The 17,769-nt window shown below is 42.3% G+C and overlaps 1 long non-coding RNA gene across 1 annotated transcript; it reads left to right on the top strand.

Moving 5' to 3' along the window:
* The first annotated feature begins 10,284 nt into the window (after window positions 1-10,284).
* Window positions 10,285-14,893, top strand: LOC122489175. The gene is made up of 2 exons (XR_006298850.1): window positions 10,285-12,263; window positions 12,793-14,893. It is a non-coding gene; the product is annotated as an uncharacterized LOC122489175 (long non-coding RNA).
* Window positions 14,894-17,769: the final 2,876 nt, after the last annotated feature.

The following is a 17,769-nucleotide window of genomic DNA, read 5'->3' as shown; positions in this document are numbered from 1 at the left end:
TCCTAGGCCAGATGGTGAAACCAGCCGGCCCTTTCTGAGATCTGTCCTCTGCACATCTTCTAACCTCCCCAGCTGTCCCAACTATGAAGACTTCACCCCAGGACATTATCAGAGATGATCGGTTATAAGCCATCTATGCAATACTGTCAACTAATCACTGTCCGTTGGGGAGAAACCATTTTTAAATCTTCCCTTTGGCTGTACAGAGTTTTCATACTTTAGTCTAAACGTGTGGTGGAAGGAGGTTTTTGGAAGGGACGTCTAATTTTCAAGCAGGAGAGAGTACCGACCACACAGTTGGAAGGGCTGGGTTCAAGACATGACCAAATCAATGTGTGCCTCTGACTAAGCCATTTCATGCCCTGACCTTGAGGTTCACGGTCTGTGAAATGGGGGTCATATTATCTGCTTAGCGAGTTGTTTTCAAATCCTAAACTGGTCATTTACTTAGATGTTCTTGGGTAAGTTGCAAGCAGTCTGCAAATGGAGAGATTTGCTTTCTCCCTCTGTAAACACACTGTCTTCTCTCCCCAGGCCCCCAGGCCAGGCAGCCAGCCAAGAGCACCCTGTCCAGAGGGCTAAAAATCATAGGAGCTGATACGTATTGAATCCTACCTAAGTGCCAGGTGCTGTCTTCTTGAAGCTGAAGAATTTGTCTTCTCAACACGACGGCCTTATCAGGTAGGTACTATTCGTGTCATCATCACCCCCCATGTTGCACAGAAGGCAACCGAGGCACAGGAAGGTCAAGGAACTTATCCACGTGTTCACCGCCAGCATGTGGTGGGGCTGGAATTTGAACCCAGGTGACCTGGCTTGAGAGCAGAGTTATAACAAGCCCACTGTACCACCATGAGTGTAAACCCTGTGTATTGAATGGAATCAGACTACTCCGTTCTTCTGTAGAAAGTTAAAAATCAAAAGAGGATAGATAAACGAGGTGGAGGAAAAAATACTTTGGGGCCCGTGTCGGGCCTAGGTGAGCTGGGTAAAACCCAAGATGCTGAAGGTGGGTAAGAGGAGCCGGGAGGGCCAAGGAGGCAGTACGTATTCACGAGGTCTTCAAGCAGCCACCCGTGGGGGGAGCGTTCATCCTGGCCCTGCGTGTCCCCTGCCGGATAAATGGTAGCTGCTCGTCAGGCTCATTGGCAAGTTACAGCTACTGGCCAGACGGACTCGCCCTGTGTCTTTTGGAAAGTGCGAGTGTGTGTTGGCTCCAGGCGTCTCCCATCTGCTGAACCCCCTGGCTGCGCTCCCTGCTCTGCTTGCAGAGACAGCACCCGCCGGGCAGGCTTTGCGGTAGAGAGGCTGGACGCGTGAACGTCGCATACCCGGGGTTGGGGTAAGGAGATCCTTCTCACCGCCCTGAGATGATTAGCAGCCTCTTCCTACCCTTTGCTCTCACTGTGTGTTCTACATGGACTTAATAAGCCATGTGGTAATTTGGTCTCTGAGCCCCTCTGTTCTGTGACCCCGGGGACAGCATACAAGTTGGTGTACTTGGAGGTTACTTGGAAGACCGTTTTCTACAGGGCACCCCAAATTTCACCATAGTTGATAATTTCAAACTCTTGTACCAAAAAGCATCTACCAAGTTACAAATAAGCAGCGAAAATCCTATTTAATTTTTTTATAACCCCCCCCTTTTCTGTAGCCCTTCACCGAGCGTTAAAGCGGGTCGAGTTGTTTTCAATTGTTTTCATTGTTTTCAAAATGACCAGTTTAAGATTTGAAAACAACTCGCTGGTAATGAAGCTGGTAATGATGATGACCTTGAACTTGATGGCCTTGAAGATGTTTTTTTTCATATTTATTGCAGAAGTGATATTGCAGAATGGTGCTGAGTTGTTTGCACGTACTATCTCAATTAATCCTTGCGGCAACCCTGTGAGCCAATTTTCATTATTATCCTGATTTTGAACTTCAAAACTGGTCAGTGGTGAAGGAGAACTGAAGAGAGTTAAGTAGTATTTTTTTTAAGGTTTTCATTTATTTATTTTGAGAGAGAATGTGCAAACAGGGGAGGCGCAGAGAGAGAAAATCCCAAGCAGGCTCCGCACTGTCAGCGCAGAGCCTGGCATGGGAGCTTGATCCCACAAACTGGGAGAACATGACCTGAGCCGAATTGAGAGTTGGACGTTCAACCGACTGAGCCACCCAGGCGCCCCCTAGAGTGAAGTAGCAGTGATCATTAAGTCCTGTCATTATTAAATTGCTGAGCAGGATTTCAAACCAAAGTCTGACTCCTGAGTTGTCCATTTTACCATGGGTGGGTTGTAGTAACAGACCTAATATCCCCAAATCAAGTGCACACTTGAAGGAGAAGGTAGAGAAGGGAATAGACCTGAGAACCCATGAATTGAAACAAGCAGCCTTTGATAGTCGAAAGTTGACAGCATGGATGTGCTTACCTGAACCCTTGAAAAAAATATATGTTATACGTGAAACCCTGGAAAGAAAATAAACCATAAATAGCTCTTCGAAAGCACTTCCTGAAAATGGGTACATCTCACATACTAAATGCCGGAAGCAGTAACTTCCGTAGAGTAACATGAGGGGCAGGGGGAGAAAAGCCTTTCAATTTTTATTTGTGCAATTTTGTGTTATTGGAATTTTTATGCCCATATAATTTGATGTCATTTTTAAAACAAGAGGGGGAAAGAAATATCATTAACATCCCCAAATATGATCCTGGTGGCAAATTTTCTGTGATGCTAATGAAGCCTCAGCTTCGGGGCCCCTTCCCAGAGCCTGTGCTTAATTTTGTATTTGTCAATTTGTGTAAGTTTCTGGCACCACGAAATAAGGAATTGCCCCATGAGGACGTGCCTGATAATAGGGAAAGAGCAACATAACAAAAGATTAAGTTAAAGTATCATGTTTCACGTCACCATCCACAGTGCTATGAGACAAAGGGCTAGCATATCTAGAAGCCGATTTTGAATAATTTGGGATAATAAAGTCATTTAAAAAATAAGGCAATTTTTAAAAATGTAAACAATTCAAAGTGAAATGTAAAAGGCAGCACCTTTCCTGTTCTTTGTTTCCTTTCTCTGTGCCTTTTTAATTCCTCTTTCCTCCAAGTGTGTCTGCTTTTTCCTAGAAGGCTGAGGAGATGATGAGGCAATTTCAGCAGGGAGTTTTATGCAGATGCGGTATTTACGACGGCAGTCCTGGGGAGAGCCTGTGATTAATGATCACATATAACCTGGTTCAATATATATATTTTTAAAGTAGTCTCCCTTATTGGCAGCGATGCGCTACAAAGGGGAATATCCACAGCAGGATCTCTTAATCCGAGGACACAGACCAATGGGTCAGTTGGGTATTGTTTATAACCTTTAAGATCAATGGTTTTGAAGGTCATGTGTGGCACACATTTATTTAGCCTGCCAGTAGCAAGTCTATTTCCTGGATATGTTAACAAAACTGCTAACGTTCACCATTTTCTCTACCTGGCCTTGGCTGCTATTTCTTTTTCCAAACAACTATCGCAAGACAGATTGGCCATTCCCATTAGATCGAGGAACATTTGGCCACCACATTCCTCTGACTCTCTGGCTTTCCTCTCTAGAAATTAGTCAAGAAGTCACATAATTGGGAGGATAATTATGTGTCCGGAGCAGCAGCAGGGAGAGCCATAGAAGTAAGAAGCTCACCCAAGCGAGGTTATCAGAGAAGTGTGTTAGAATCACATCTTTTCATTTTGCAGCTTGTTTTTTCCAGAATCCTTCCCCTGCAGCGTGTGTTGACTGCCTGGAGAGGCCCTAAGCCGGTGATTCTGAGCCCTGGCTGCAGTGAAGAAATACCCTGGGGGAGCTCGTGGACAATACCGTGCCAGAGCCCTCGCGATGGACACGTCATTCAATTGGTGGAGCCAGAGCATTGGTATTTTTAGAAAGCTTTCTAGAGGATTCCGAGGTGCAGCAAGGTTGAAGTTACTGTTCGCGATGTTGACTGATCACTTCCATTACTCTGCTTTACGTAAGATCTGCAGGGTATGCAGCTCTTGAGGTGTCCTTCTCTCTTCTCCTGCCTTTACTCTGTCCTCCAGGTCCCTTCTCTTATGCTTTCATTCACTCACTCATTCATTCATTCACCAAAAAAAAAAAACACTTACCAGGTCCAGGTATGTAGTAAGTGTCTGATGCTGGGCTAACATGGTGGGCACAAAAAGTAATAATAATGGAAATACAGGCACTGCCTTTGAAGAGTCAGAATTTAGCAGATAGATATAATCGGCCACCAACCATCCATTTGCCTAGGATGAGGGGGTTAGGATGCCGGGATGTGGGACTTTCAAGACTAAAATCAATAAAGTCCTGGGCAGTAGAGAAGTAACATTTCAAAAAAAAAAAAATTATGTATATATGTGCCTGGGTGGCTCAGTCGGTTAAGTGTGTGGCTCTTGATTTCCGCTCAGGTCATGATCTCGGGGTTCCGGATATCAAGCCCTGCACCGGGTTCTGTGCTGACGCGCAGAGCCTACTTGGGATTCTCTCTCCATCTCTCTCTTGCTTCACCTCTCTAAATAAACATAAATAAATATATATATACATGTATACATATATCTGTATAATACATATATATACATGTATATAAATCTTAGAGCCCTAATAGAGGATGAATTCTCATTTTAAACTTCCAGCTCATTTAATGGAGAGATAGCAACTCCCAGGAAAGATAGGGACCCCCCCCCCAACACCACCACATACAAAGATCTATCTCAGCTGGAATATAATGGGGTTCATTGATCTATTTTTTATTTTATTTGTTATTAATTAATTTTTTAGTGTTTATTTATTTGCTTGTTTATTTAATGTTTATTTATTTTTGAGAGATAGAGAAAGAGCACAAGTGGGGGAGGGGCAGAGAGAGAGAGGGAGACACAGAATCTGAAGCAGGCTCCATAGGCTCTGAGTTGTCAGCACAGGACCCCACGCGGGGCTGGAACTCGGGAATGGCGAGATCATGACCTAGGGGGAAGCTGGATGCTTAACCTACTGAGCCACCTAGGCACCCCTATTCATTTTTTTTAATGTTTATTTATTTTTGAGAGATAGTGACAGAGCACGAGTCGGGGAGTGACAGAGAGAGAGAGAGACAGAGGGAGACACAGAATCCAAAGCAGGCTCCAGGCTCTGAGCTGTCAGCACACAGCCTGATGTGGGGCTCAAACCCACAAACCACGAGATCATGGCCTGAGCAGAAGTCGGATGCCTAACCGACCGACCGCCCTAATGGGGTTCATTCTCTTGGTAACAGGCACATCAAATGGGCTACTGTGCCTGTGTTGGACAGAGATATAAATTCGGTGAAATAGCTGCTTGTTAACAGTTTTTTGTTTTTTTTTTTTTGCTACCAGTAATTCCCATGGGGTCGAACTCTGGTAATTTGCGCTGAGCAGGAGAATCGCCCCAACCCAGCGTATCATTCTGATAATGGTGAATTACACAACGGCATACCGACATGAAGTAAAAACGAGCGATTGAGGCGTATCTAGTAGAACTTGGGAGGAATTCAGAAAATGTTATTTTTGGCTCAGTGGCAAACACTGGCTGTTTGTAATTCATGACATTTTAAATTAAAACTTGGCCAAGGAACGCACCGGATAATTGGTGATTATTTCAGATTTGGGGTCTATCTCTAGCATGTCTATTTTCATTCCAGCTGCTGGTTCCTCTCAGAGTACCTGTGCTGGGGCACACAGAGGGAGCTCAAGCCCTGAGAAGCTAAACGATCTTCCGGGAAAGGCAGGTAACGTTACGAAATAGGTGTTTGTGGTGGTTTGCTAACCATCTCTCATCCTTTGTTATGGCTTCCGATGTTTTGACTTCGTACCGTGACTTTCTCAGCAGGGAGTCTATTGACCCCCTCGGAACATGGGCCAAACCTGTGTGTTACTTTCAATGGCGGAAAAACGATGCTGGGTGGGTTCCACAGTAGAGGCCTCAAGATGTCTGGTGGCTTCTGCCTCATGTGTCCACCCCTGTGGCTGAGCTGTCAGAAATGCCTGGTCTGAAAATGGATAGGCCTCAAGAACTTGCTGGCCGGGAAACCTAGAATGGCAGGGCTCAGCACCTCTCCAAAGATATGCTAAGGAACAAAGTGAAGGAGGTCGACTCAGAAGTCAGGGTGGTGGGGCGCCTGGGTGGCTGAGTCGGTTAAGCATCCCACTCTTGATTTTGGCTCAGGTCATGATCTCAGGGTTCATGAGATCGAGCCCCTGCATCAGGCTCTGCACTGATGGTGTGGAGCCTGCTTGGGATTCTCTCTCTCCCTCTCTCTGTCTCTGTCACTCTCTCTTTCTCTCTGCCTCTCTCTTTCTCTCTTTCTCTCTCAAAATCAATAAAATTATCTTAAAAAAAAAAAAAAGAAATTCAGGGTAGAGGTGGAAATGTTATCCACTCAAAGGAAGACTGGCCTCCTGATTGTCTTATTCTCTCCAGTGGAGAGCTTTCTAGAGTGTGGTGTTGATCATGCTCCTCCCTTGGTTAAGATGTTTTAATCACCAGGGCTTAGGGCCAGAGTATGGGTGGAATCTTATGTAAACATAGCTAAAACAGTAAAAGTATAAATCACTTTTAACAAACTAATGAACGAAAGCTATCCTGTGAGATGTATACCATTATGATGACAATATATCACCACAACATGTAAAATCATGGTTTTCTATATGAATAAAGTCAGAGAAATAGTAAAACAGCTAACTTATATTGTGGTGCATGTCTGGGTATTCTGACACAGTCTGATTATGTCAGGATGATTAAGAGAATAAAGACACACAAAACATATAGCTTGTTATATATTTATTCTATAATATTCATCTTAGCAAAATCATTAATTACATTTTTTAATCAAGATTTTCACATAATGTAGGTTGTAGTGATAGTAAAGAATTGAAATTTTAAAAGTGCACAAAATTAATTGTGGACATATTTTTATGCAAGATACATGGCAAAGTAAACGTAAAAAATGAAAAATAAAAATAATTTTTCATATGTCTTTTCAAAAAAGGCTTTTGTCCAGAGGCGCCCCAGTGGCTCAGTCGGTTAAGTGTCTGATTTGGGCTCAGGTCATGATCTCGCCGTCTGTGAGTTCAAGCCCTGCGTCAGGCTCTGTACTGACCGCTCGGAGAGCCTGGAGCCTACTTCAGATTCTGTTTCTCCCTCTCTCTCTGCCCCTCCCCTGCTTGTACTCTCTCTCAAAAATAAACATTAAATTTTTTTTTAAAATGGCTTTTGTCCAAAAAGGTCAAAGTTATCTGTGAAATGAAAAGGCAAAGTCCAAATTATAATGAAAGAATATCAAAATAAGACATTTTAAAATAAAGCCTTTACCTTCATGGACCAGGTTTGCCTGCAGGCATTGCAGGAGGAGAGGCCACCAGGAGAAAAAGCGAATCACAGAGTTGAAAGCCCCAATCCTGTTAGGCCCTGGAAGGAGGTCCAGACGCCCCAGTTGAGCACAGGTGTGCCCAGGTGAACCCAAGCTCCAGTGGACCTGTCAGTTGAATGCTCCCTCTTGAGAAAGTCCCGGAAAGATGAGCAAATCAGCCCCTGGCCAATACACAGAATCCTAAGAAATAATAACTCATTATTAGAAATCTGAGACAGTATTATTTCTATTTCCAAACATGGAAGGAAAACAGACAAGGAAAAAAAAAAAAAAAAAAAAAGGCTTGCCCAGTGCAATGCTGTCACTTCCTGCAGGAGCTCTGGTTGTGAACAAAGTCTCCATAATCCTTTTCCCTTCCTGCTATTTCTTAGAAAACTGCAGGGAATCTTCAAGAAAATGAGGAAAACTGAAATTAGGTATGGATTATTGCCTTGGCCCATATCTGTCAGGTAAAGTTAATCCTCAGTTTTAGATGCTCTGACACTTGTAGAGCAGCAAAACATTAGGAGCAAAGTTTTTATTGGCACTGAGTTAATGTAGGAATGGATGTATGTCAAATGAACTAAATAAGGTGACAATAAAGAGTGCTTGGCAAAATCTCTTGCACTAACATATGTATTCTTTCATTTTTTATCCGCACGCATATAGACTTGACCGAAAATTAGAGCTCATTATATCCAGGGAAACCATGTGCTTCTGGTTCTGTAAAACTTATTATCTGAGGCATCATTAATCAAACATATCAAATTAGCAGACACATATTTGTTGAGCTCATACTGTGCATGAAGCTCTGAGTCCAGGGCTGTATCACATTTTCCAGCTGAAAAACTAGTGTGGATGGCCTACTTGCGACTGGCTCAGATTTCTAGAACGATGTGGATACTCCTCTCTGGTAGTAATGGTGGGTGGATGAAGACCTTGGATTAATTGTTGTGCACACTTGAGGGTCTATGAATTATTGGTCATCCATATATCAAATGAAACATTTCTGCCATATATATTTTGCCCAGGAATATATTTATAATATCATCCATCCATTTCTAATAGAAATAAGAAAGGGAAACTAGTTTTTATAATTTTTTTACACCCTTCAGTTGTTTGAATACTTCTTTATTGTGTACATACATTATTTTTATTGCAAAATACGAATTCACAAAAGGACACGTGCTCGGAAGTTAATATATTTAAGACGACATGTGTCTACCTTTTTAATCATTGCTGTGTGGACATTTATTTATATTATTGAACATACTTTCATTTTTGCACGGGTCTGCTCAGGCTGCTATGCAAAATACCACACACTGGGTGGCTTAGACAACTGAAATTTAGTCTCCCGCAGTTCTGCAGGTAGAAAGTACAAGGTCAAGGTGTAGACAGGTTTGATTTCTCCCGAGGCCTCTCTCTTTGGTTTGCTGATGGTCTCCTTCTCACTGTGTCCTCTAGTGGTCTTTTGGCTGTGTATGGACATCCCCGGTATCTCTTCTTGCGTCCAAATTCCCTCTTACAAGGACGCTAGGCAGACTGGATTAGGATCTGCCCAGATGGCCTCATTTGACCTTGATTACCTCTGTAGAGGTCTTCTCTCTACAGTCCTATTCTAAAGTACTGAGAGTTCAGCCTTTAACGTATGAATTTGGGGAGGGGAGCACAATTCAGCCCCTAACAGTTCTCATTATCCTATTTATAACATCAGAGTAAGTAAGTCCCTTTATAGTATTTGTAAAGGGCGTTTTATGAATTCCTCTTTACATTATTTGAACACTTCACCTTGTTGATTAGAATGATAATGAACGTTTAACATTTATTTAATGCTTACTACCTGTCCAGCTGGCACTGATTATTTTATTTGAATTTTAGCATTTAAGCTGCAGATACTGCTATCATTCCCATTGCACTGGCGGGAAGACTGAGATTTGGAGATGTTCGTGGGCTCGCCAAGTTCACGACTAGCACCTGCCTGCACAAGAGCTCTGTAAGCCGGCACTGTAGCCGCTATGGGATTTCTTGGGAGAAGGGCAAGTGGATATGTCCCTTACCAGGTTTTAACCTCCTAGATGGCAGCTCCCCGTATTCCTCTTTATCTTTCTAGCATTTTAGTTCAGTGCCTGGCAAATACTTGGTACTCAATTCATACTGAGTGATGCTGGGTGGTTTAAATCATTGTTATTTTCTTCTGAAAGATAAGGACACTAACTGCTCCATTTAAGAGTGAAATGACCTGGTAACGTTTGTAGGAAAAACAGAGAAACACATGTTGGGTCTTCTTCTAAAAATACTTGTTAGGGGTGCCTGGGTGGTTCTGTTGGTGAGGCGACCTTGCTTTCTGCTCAGGTCATGGATCTCACAGTTCCTGGGATCAGACCCCATGGGGCTCTGTGCTGTCAGCAGGGAGCCTACCAGGATTCTGTCTCTCTTCCTCTCTCTGCCCCTCGCCTGCTCACGCTCACTTGCTCTCTCCCTCGAAATATTAAAAAAAACAAAAAAAAAAAACTTATTAGAGTTCTCTGAAAAGAACACCCCAACTCAGAGCTTCCCCCCACCCCTGGCAATCAGATATTTATTTAATAACTCAGAGCCAGTTTGGTATTAAGGGAACTTAGTGTTATTTTCAGAATAGCCACAACAGTATTTTAAAATTTATAATGAAGGGGAACCTGGGTGGCTCAGTCGGTTGAGCCACCGACTCTTGATCTCTGCTAAGGTTGTGATCTTGCAATTTTGTGAGTTCGAGCCCCGTGTCAGGCTGTGTGCTAATGGCAGAGAGCCTGCTTGGGATTCTGTCTCTCCTTCTCTCTCCCTCCCGCATTTGTGCTCTGACTCTTGCTCTCTCTCTCTCTCTCTCTCTCTCAAAATAAATAAATAAACTTTAAAAGTTATTAAAATTGGGGCACCTGGGTGGCTCAGTTGGTCGAGCGTCTGTCTCAGCTCAGGTCACGATCTCACAGTCATGCGTTCAAGCCCAGCCTCAGGCTTGGTGCTGCGTGTGGAGCCTGCTTGAGACACTCTCTCCCGCTTTCTCTCTCTTTTTCTCTCTCTGTCTCTCTCCCTCTGCCGCTGTCCCCCACTTGCACACACACACACTCTCTCTCTCTTTTTAAGAAAAAAAAAAGAATAAAAAATATTAAAATCTATAATAAAAAAACCTACCTCTGCGGGCAAGCAATTAACATGATGTGTGTCTGCAAACTTGAAGATCACGAATGCACCTGGGCTTTGCCGGTTGCGTCCCTGCACCACCTCCCCATGTGCTTTCACGTTTTGGACGGTTTCGGCTTCAGCTCTGAACGGAGGGCCCTGGGGTCTCAGGGAGCTTTCCGTTAGAATCCGACTCATTGTTGTTCCTCCTTCAGCCGGATCTGGATACGCCTGCGAGGAAATGGGAAGCAGCAGTGCTTTATCAAAGCACAGAATGATGAAATCCTAAGCACTTCAAAGGATTCCTAGATTTTCCACTTAGAAATCAAATGGGATCGTGTTACTCTTTGCCCCTTTTATTGTAGCCAATTCTGTGTTGACTTAATAGGCCTTCTTTGACTTTTCGTCTTGTAAAAATAGGATGGAGGCTGTTTACTGGTAATTTCTTAAGCGCAGAGGTGTTTCACCTTGGTCTAAATAGGTGTTGTCAATGGACGCACCTGCTCATAAGATACGTATTTGCATATTTTTATACATACACGTAAAACCCACTAGTTCTGCCACTTAATACATGTTTTAAAGAAATAATTTTATCTTTTTTTTTTTTTACCATTTAATTTGCTTATCTGGAGGCAGTAAGTCTGAATGATTTCAGAGGTAACCTGGAGAAATAAATTGCAGTTTGGAAAGAAGCTTAAGTGTCTGCTGAAGGATTTTATAATTGATATTATTTTTGTTTCCACCAACAGATTATGGAAAGTAATAGAAAAAATCATAAGTGAACAAGGTCCACGCCTCGTGCTCAACGGTTCAAGTGTAATTCTGTTTCAATATACATGCCTTAAGTTCAATTCTGGATGTGATTGGACCCACAAAAGGCAGGGACTCCACGAACTCATTACAATCAAATGGGACTTGAATTCTCTTGTCTAATGTCATAATAAGCAATTATGAGCATCTTCTCAGGCATTCAAATAGGGTAATAGTGAAACCCTAGAGAGACATTATATGCTGGCAGACTCTGGCTGATGTGATGTGCATATGCTCGATGGACCCCTAAAGGCACGATGGGTAGCTAGATGCCAGGGCAAATTGCCCTCGGTATTTAGGGTAGACACTACCTTCAATTACGACTTGTGTTTTATAAGCTGAGCCGTTATAATAATATGTGTGTTCATTCTCGAGAATTCTCTGTGGCAACAGAACAAACAGCCTTTCTCATCCATTTCCCATTTTCATGAGAGAACAGCAAATGAAACTTGTCTTTTAACTTCACATTTCTCTGATGGCGGAGTCTGGGAAGATACAAGTTGCTGCTCTATGCTGCCATTTCATTAAGTTAAATGTGCTTTTGTCCACTCTGGGCAAGGTAGCAGATTTTGCATTACCAGGGGGACTATTTGAAGAGATAATTAGATAAGTAAACACTCGCCAACCTGCGCCAAGATGTTGAGTAGAGCCTGTTACTTATTGGAAATTTCCCCTGCAAACAAATTTTATTGAATTGTCGTCTTCTTTTCAGCTGAGTCCTTGGAGCAACATGAGACGATCTCTCTCTTTTTCCACTAGTTAGAAAAGGAGGTTCAACCAGATGACTTCTAAGGGAGATTCCTGCTCAAAATGTATGAGTCAACGAAATAGTGATAAGATGGCATTAATACATACTGTAGAATTATCTAAATTGGATATCTGTAGAAGAATATACTTTCCACAAGGACCCAGGCTACATGGTACGAGTAAAATAGAAATTTGGGCCAAATTTAATAGTTCTAAAACAAGTATCAGTATTAGAAGAAAAAATTAATGTAAAGAAAAGCATAAAGAAATGGGAATGGTTTGCAGAAATTATTGATATTATTTTCACATATCCCTAATTGGCACCTTACCTGCTTCCAAAAATAAGGTCTATAGTACACATTGAAAATGAAACCACTGTAGGGGCGCCTGGGTGGCTCAGCGGTTGAGTGTCCGACTTCGGCTCAGGTCACGATCTCACGGTTCCTGGGTTCGAGCCCCGCGTCGGAACCTGGAGCCTGCTTCAGATTCTGAGTCCCCCTCTCTCTCCGCCCCGCCCCTGCTTGTGCTCTGTCTGTCTCCGTCTTTCAAAAATGAATAAACATTAAAAAAATTTAGGATATTAAACCACTGCAGACACTCTAAATGTATAGACTGAGCTGTAAACTTCTTATTTAAAGATACTACATGTATTCATTTTCCCTTCAACAAAATCAATGTAGTTATTTTGTTTGTCTTAACCAGATCAGCCTGCTGCATGGTTGGTCTGATTTGTGATGGCAGCGTTGGTCACTGAAACAGAAGCCTAGTGTGGACATCCATGCAACGATCATCAGACTGTCCTCCGAACCAAACCTCAGCTGCATCCCAAGTAGTATCTTCGATGCAGGCAAGTCATTAAGGGATTCCATTTTGGCTCTTTTTAACGATCAAAGTGAGTTATTTCAAGACTGTCTTACTTTGAAATGGCTGTTTGTAATTTTGCAAATTAACAAACACCATGCTTCCTTCCAGGTAGCATAAGTTGTTGATAAAGGGGCTAGCACCCACTTTTAACAGGGTGACATTCTTCTGTTTATGGAAATCAGATGTAGGAATTTCCATAGCGTGTTGACAGAAAGATGAATAAAAATGTATAGGCAGCCCCGAACCCATTACAATTACCCATTGAAATTATTTTTGAACTGAAGACAAATTGGTTGGCTTTACTTCCAAATTGGCACATAATTCGCAGTAATATTTATTTACACAGTTAGGCTTAAGGATTGGGTGGAGGGATTAAAAACAAACGAATCAACAGCAAACAATCAAATAATGACAGGAGATTTGACATAGTTGAACAGTTGCCTGCAGTTCAAAAAGCCGGCTCTACTTATCGGTTTTCATAATTCTGATTCTCTCCGTAATGACTCCTTGCTCGCTGTTTCTATCTGATATCGAGCGCTGGTAACGCCAAGAAAGAAGCACAAAACAATGCTCCCGAGCGCGAGAAAGACATTTTTTTCATGCTTTTAGCAATGTGACCTTAGGTATTGATTTATAGCCCGCCGCAGCACCCCAGAGCAAGAGGGAACGTTGGTAATTAAGTCAGTATCTGCACTTTCTAAAATAGTGCTGACGTGTAACAAAGAGAGACCCTTTATTTTTCCTCTCTGTCTCCCAGTGAACGCAGATGCAGGCACTGACCTCTGACCTTTCGCCAAACTCTCTAGCTGCAGCTGGTATTTTTCTTTCTCTGGGCCTTTAGCTGCTGATAGACCGGTGAGATTCATTAAATTGTGTGTGTGCAATTTTCTTTTAAGCAAACATGAAGCAATTTATACCCCAAGACTTACTTATGAAATATATCTTTACGGAGCTCAGAATGAAAGTAAACGCTTTCATTGTGGCGCCGATCAGGGATTTGCCAGATAAGTACCTAGGCCGATTGACTAAGATAAGAAGACACAGAAAAAAAAATTTTTGAAGAATTTTATATTGAACATAGAACTTTCCATTGTAGAACTCCCAAGATTGCAGAGCGAATTGAGTCAGAAATCTCACCCTTTTTTTTTTTATATTCCATTAGAGTCATTACTGAAATAGGGCCACAAAAGGTAATAGCAATAAAATCAAATACCTTGAGGTGTGTATGCAAATTATATGCTAATATATGATAATCTGAGTACCATGTTCAGTGGCCATAAAAAATACTAAATGCAGCTAATTAAAGGTAGGTAAGTTGCTGTGTTTTATACTTCACAGCAATATGAGAAAGGTAGTATATTATGATAATGATAACATTGCTGGCCTTGGGGAATGCATCCAACATTTTAACGGGATTTCTTATTCTGACATATTTGTCCATTTTGTTGAATGTAATCACTTTTTCTCTTTTCTACCCCAGGTTGTAGATCCATGAAGTGAGTGCAAAACTAAATAACAAATTAAATCTTTAGCCAGAAGGAAAGCAAACACTCTTCTCCCTAGAAACTTGGGAAGTGTCATGCCCACTTAGCAAGCCTTTTACAATGAGTGCCCCCCACTGGGGTAGTGGGGTTCAGCAGTCAGCCACATTGAAAATTGGGGTAACTGGAGCCAAGAATTCTCAACATAGCTAGGAATTGCAAAGACCTACTTCTCCCAGAAATGTAAGCTCAAAATAGAGTATTCTTTCGTATAGTGAACTCACATCATGGGATATGTATCTCCTTTTTTAATCCTAAGAAATTCAAAGAAAATGAAAAACAAAAACTACAAGGAGATTTATAAGAGAGCATAAAGTTGGTGTGAGATCTACCTGCCTAAAAAAATGCCTGGTGTTCCATAGTCTAACTAAAATAAAAAGTTACATATGTATATTTAATGTTGATAGTAAGTTAATTTCTAAAGAGCTTTTTTTTTCCTCTGTCATACAAATTTATATACTATACTAGCCTTTATATACTGTACAAGGCTGAAAATTGCCAACCTAAGTTGGCAAAAAATTCACCTGGAACCAATTTATCAACTTGTGATGTTTATGTGGTTGATGTTTTTCTGCGCGGCTGGGTGGAGATTTAAGTGTTCTTCAATAAGATGGATTGATAGTTTACGAATTCGTCATATGTCATGTATCAGTATTTCAAACAAAATGAAATGCAAAAAAAAAAAAACCCAAAAATGAAAAATACAACAACAATCCAAACCAACTGACAAAAAACTCAACGACATGGTTATCATGTGGGTTAGTAGGTCTCAGATTTTAGAAGGCATTAGAATCATATGGAGAACTTGTTAAACCTGAATACTCGACCCAGGCCCAGAATTTCTGATGACATAGGTCCGGGGCAGGGCCTGAGAATGTTTGTTGCTAGGGTGTTACCGGGTGATACTGCTGGCCCAGGGCTCACACTTTGAGAACCAAGGCTGCAGGCTAAGGAAGGCTAGTTGCGTAGCCAGCAACAGTTAAAAGTGTGCATTAGCTTGCTTTGAAGACCTTACAGGCCATTCCAACAATGAGTGCAAGGGTCTTTGCTCAAGTGGAGGTCATCCTATTTCAGCATTGTATGGAGTGGTTTCATCTTCAACCATCGTCAGGGGATTGTGACCCAAGTTTTGTGAATTACTTAAAAATTTTTAATTGACCTGACTTATTTGATAACACTTATTGTTTGCCACGACTCCTTCAGTTGGAAGAGTCATAAACCCGATTTAAGATAATTTAAGAAGAATAGGGGATTTGACTCTAAGAACATGGCTGGTCGCAAAATTAAGACCCCATAGGGCTAGGAAGTCAGAGCCTCACGTGGAACCTCAGAGTCTGGAGTAGGGGATGAGGGTCTCAGACTACTGACTAGCCATATTCGGCAGTTTCCATTTCTTGTTGATTATGTTTATTTTTCTCTGTGGAGCAGAGAACAAGGCTGGGAGTACATCCAGTAATGTCTTCCCATATCTACCATTGCTTTTCTCTGTTCCTGTGGACCCTTTGGGGAATCCCAGTGGGTTGACTCTGCCATATTGGTCTCAGGTCCTAGTGAGCCCAGCATGACAGTGCACATGACAAATAAAAGTCTGCCTTGTTCACTTCAATTAGGTGAAGAAGTTCTAGCTTGAGGAGATAGAGGGTATCTATTTTAAGGTGAATATATTTTCTTAAGAAGGCCTCACTGAGGAGAAGAAAGCAAATTTGAATCAAGAGTGGCTCATATTCTCCACAATGGTAGGGGACCCTGGTAACCATCATGACAGTGGTACTTTAAGGAATGACACACGATCAGGAACAATCCAGAAACTGGGGGGCTGCTTCTTCTTTCTCTAGAGGGGATGGGGCCTGGAAAAGAGTAGTGCCTTGGGGGAATATGTCTGCATTAGGACAAATATCAGCATATTCTTGGAAATCTGAGAGGGTCCCTGACTCTACATTCTGAGATGATTATGTCTACTGAGTGGAGATTTAGGAGACAGGCATTCACCATAAACCGGTCTCAAACAGACTCTGTGGCAAGTGCTACTTGTATTAGTTTCCTCTGGCTGCTGTAACAAATTAAGCCAAACCTGGTGGCTTCAAACCACATGAATCTATTGTCTTAGAAGTCCAGTGCAGGTCTCACTGGTTAAGGTCAAGGTGTCAGTAGGGCTGTGCTCCTCTCTGGAGGCCGTTCGGGATCATCCTTACCCCTGCCTTTCTGGCTGCTGGAATCCACCTGCACGTCTGTACTTTGTCCCTTCCCTCCTCTGTCTTCTGGGACAGCAAGAGAAGGCTGAGACTTCCTCACGTGCATCACTCTGATCTTGTCTCCAGCTTCTCTCTTCCACTTTTAGGATCCTCGTGATTACTTTGGGCACACCAGATAATCCAGGCAAATCTCCCTTTCCTTAAAGCCAGAGCCTTAGAAAACTTAATTCCTCTTTGCCAAAAGGACAACATATTCACCAGTTCTAGGAATTAGGACATGGCTGTCTTGGGGGGAGGGAAGCATTACTCTGCCTACCACGTTGGTGTTTGTGGATGGGGAGTAGATTCAGGTATGACCAAGCCCCGATCCTACCTTCAGTGATTCGATAGCCTATGCCAAGAGACAAAAGTGCAAATAAATCTTTCTCATACAGTTTGATAAGTGGTATAATAGAGGAGTCTGTAGGGCCCACTGATGGAGTAGCAAAGTCAGTTTTGTTAAATCACAGAAACATTTAAGAGAGACGGGGGGAATTGACTTGAGTTTTGAAAAATGGGAAGAAAAGTTCTGCAGAGATTTCAGGTAGGTGGAGATTCAAGGCGAGGATGAAGTGCATTGCACTCTCTTACAAGAGGAAGGGGTGCTATGTAGTTGCAATGATGAGCAGAAGCAAGTGCTCGATGATGCTCAGAACTTGGAATTGTATCCTGGGTGCAAAGAGAAGTCATTTATGGGTTTTGAGCATGGTGGATATGATATCCAATATGTGTGTTAGGTGGGTTTTTATATTGACAGTGCAGAGGAGAATTTCTGGAGGAATTCATCTAGAATAGGACACATCACCGGGGAGATGATTGCAACATTCCAGGAAAGTGGATGTTACAGGCATTCAATGAACTCTGTGGTGGAGATGATGGGGAGAAGGGTGGATCAAGAAAAATACCAAAGGATGGCTGGAAGGATTTGCTGAGGTTTGACTGCAGAAAGTCGAGGGAATAAGAGTCATGGAATCACTCCTGGCTTCTGCCTGGGGTAACTGGTTAGACTGTGGCACCACGAATCAGGGCAAGGATTACGAGAG

The sequence above is a fragment of the Prionailurus bengalensis genome, chromosome B2 (genome assembly GCF_016509475.1).
Source record: "Prionailurus bengalensis isolate Pbe53 chromosome B2, Fcat_Pben_1.1_paternal_pri, whole genome shotgun sequence".
Classification (NCBI taxonomy): domain Eukaryota; kingdom Metazoa; phylum Chordata; class Mammalia; order Carnivora; family Felidae; genus Prionailurus; species Prionailurus bengalensis.
The sequence above is the reverse complement of the archived record's forward strand: the minus strand, read 5'-3'. Positions and strand labels throughout refer to the sequence as shown.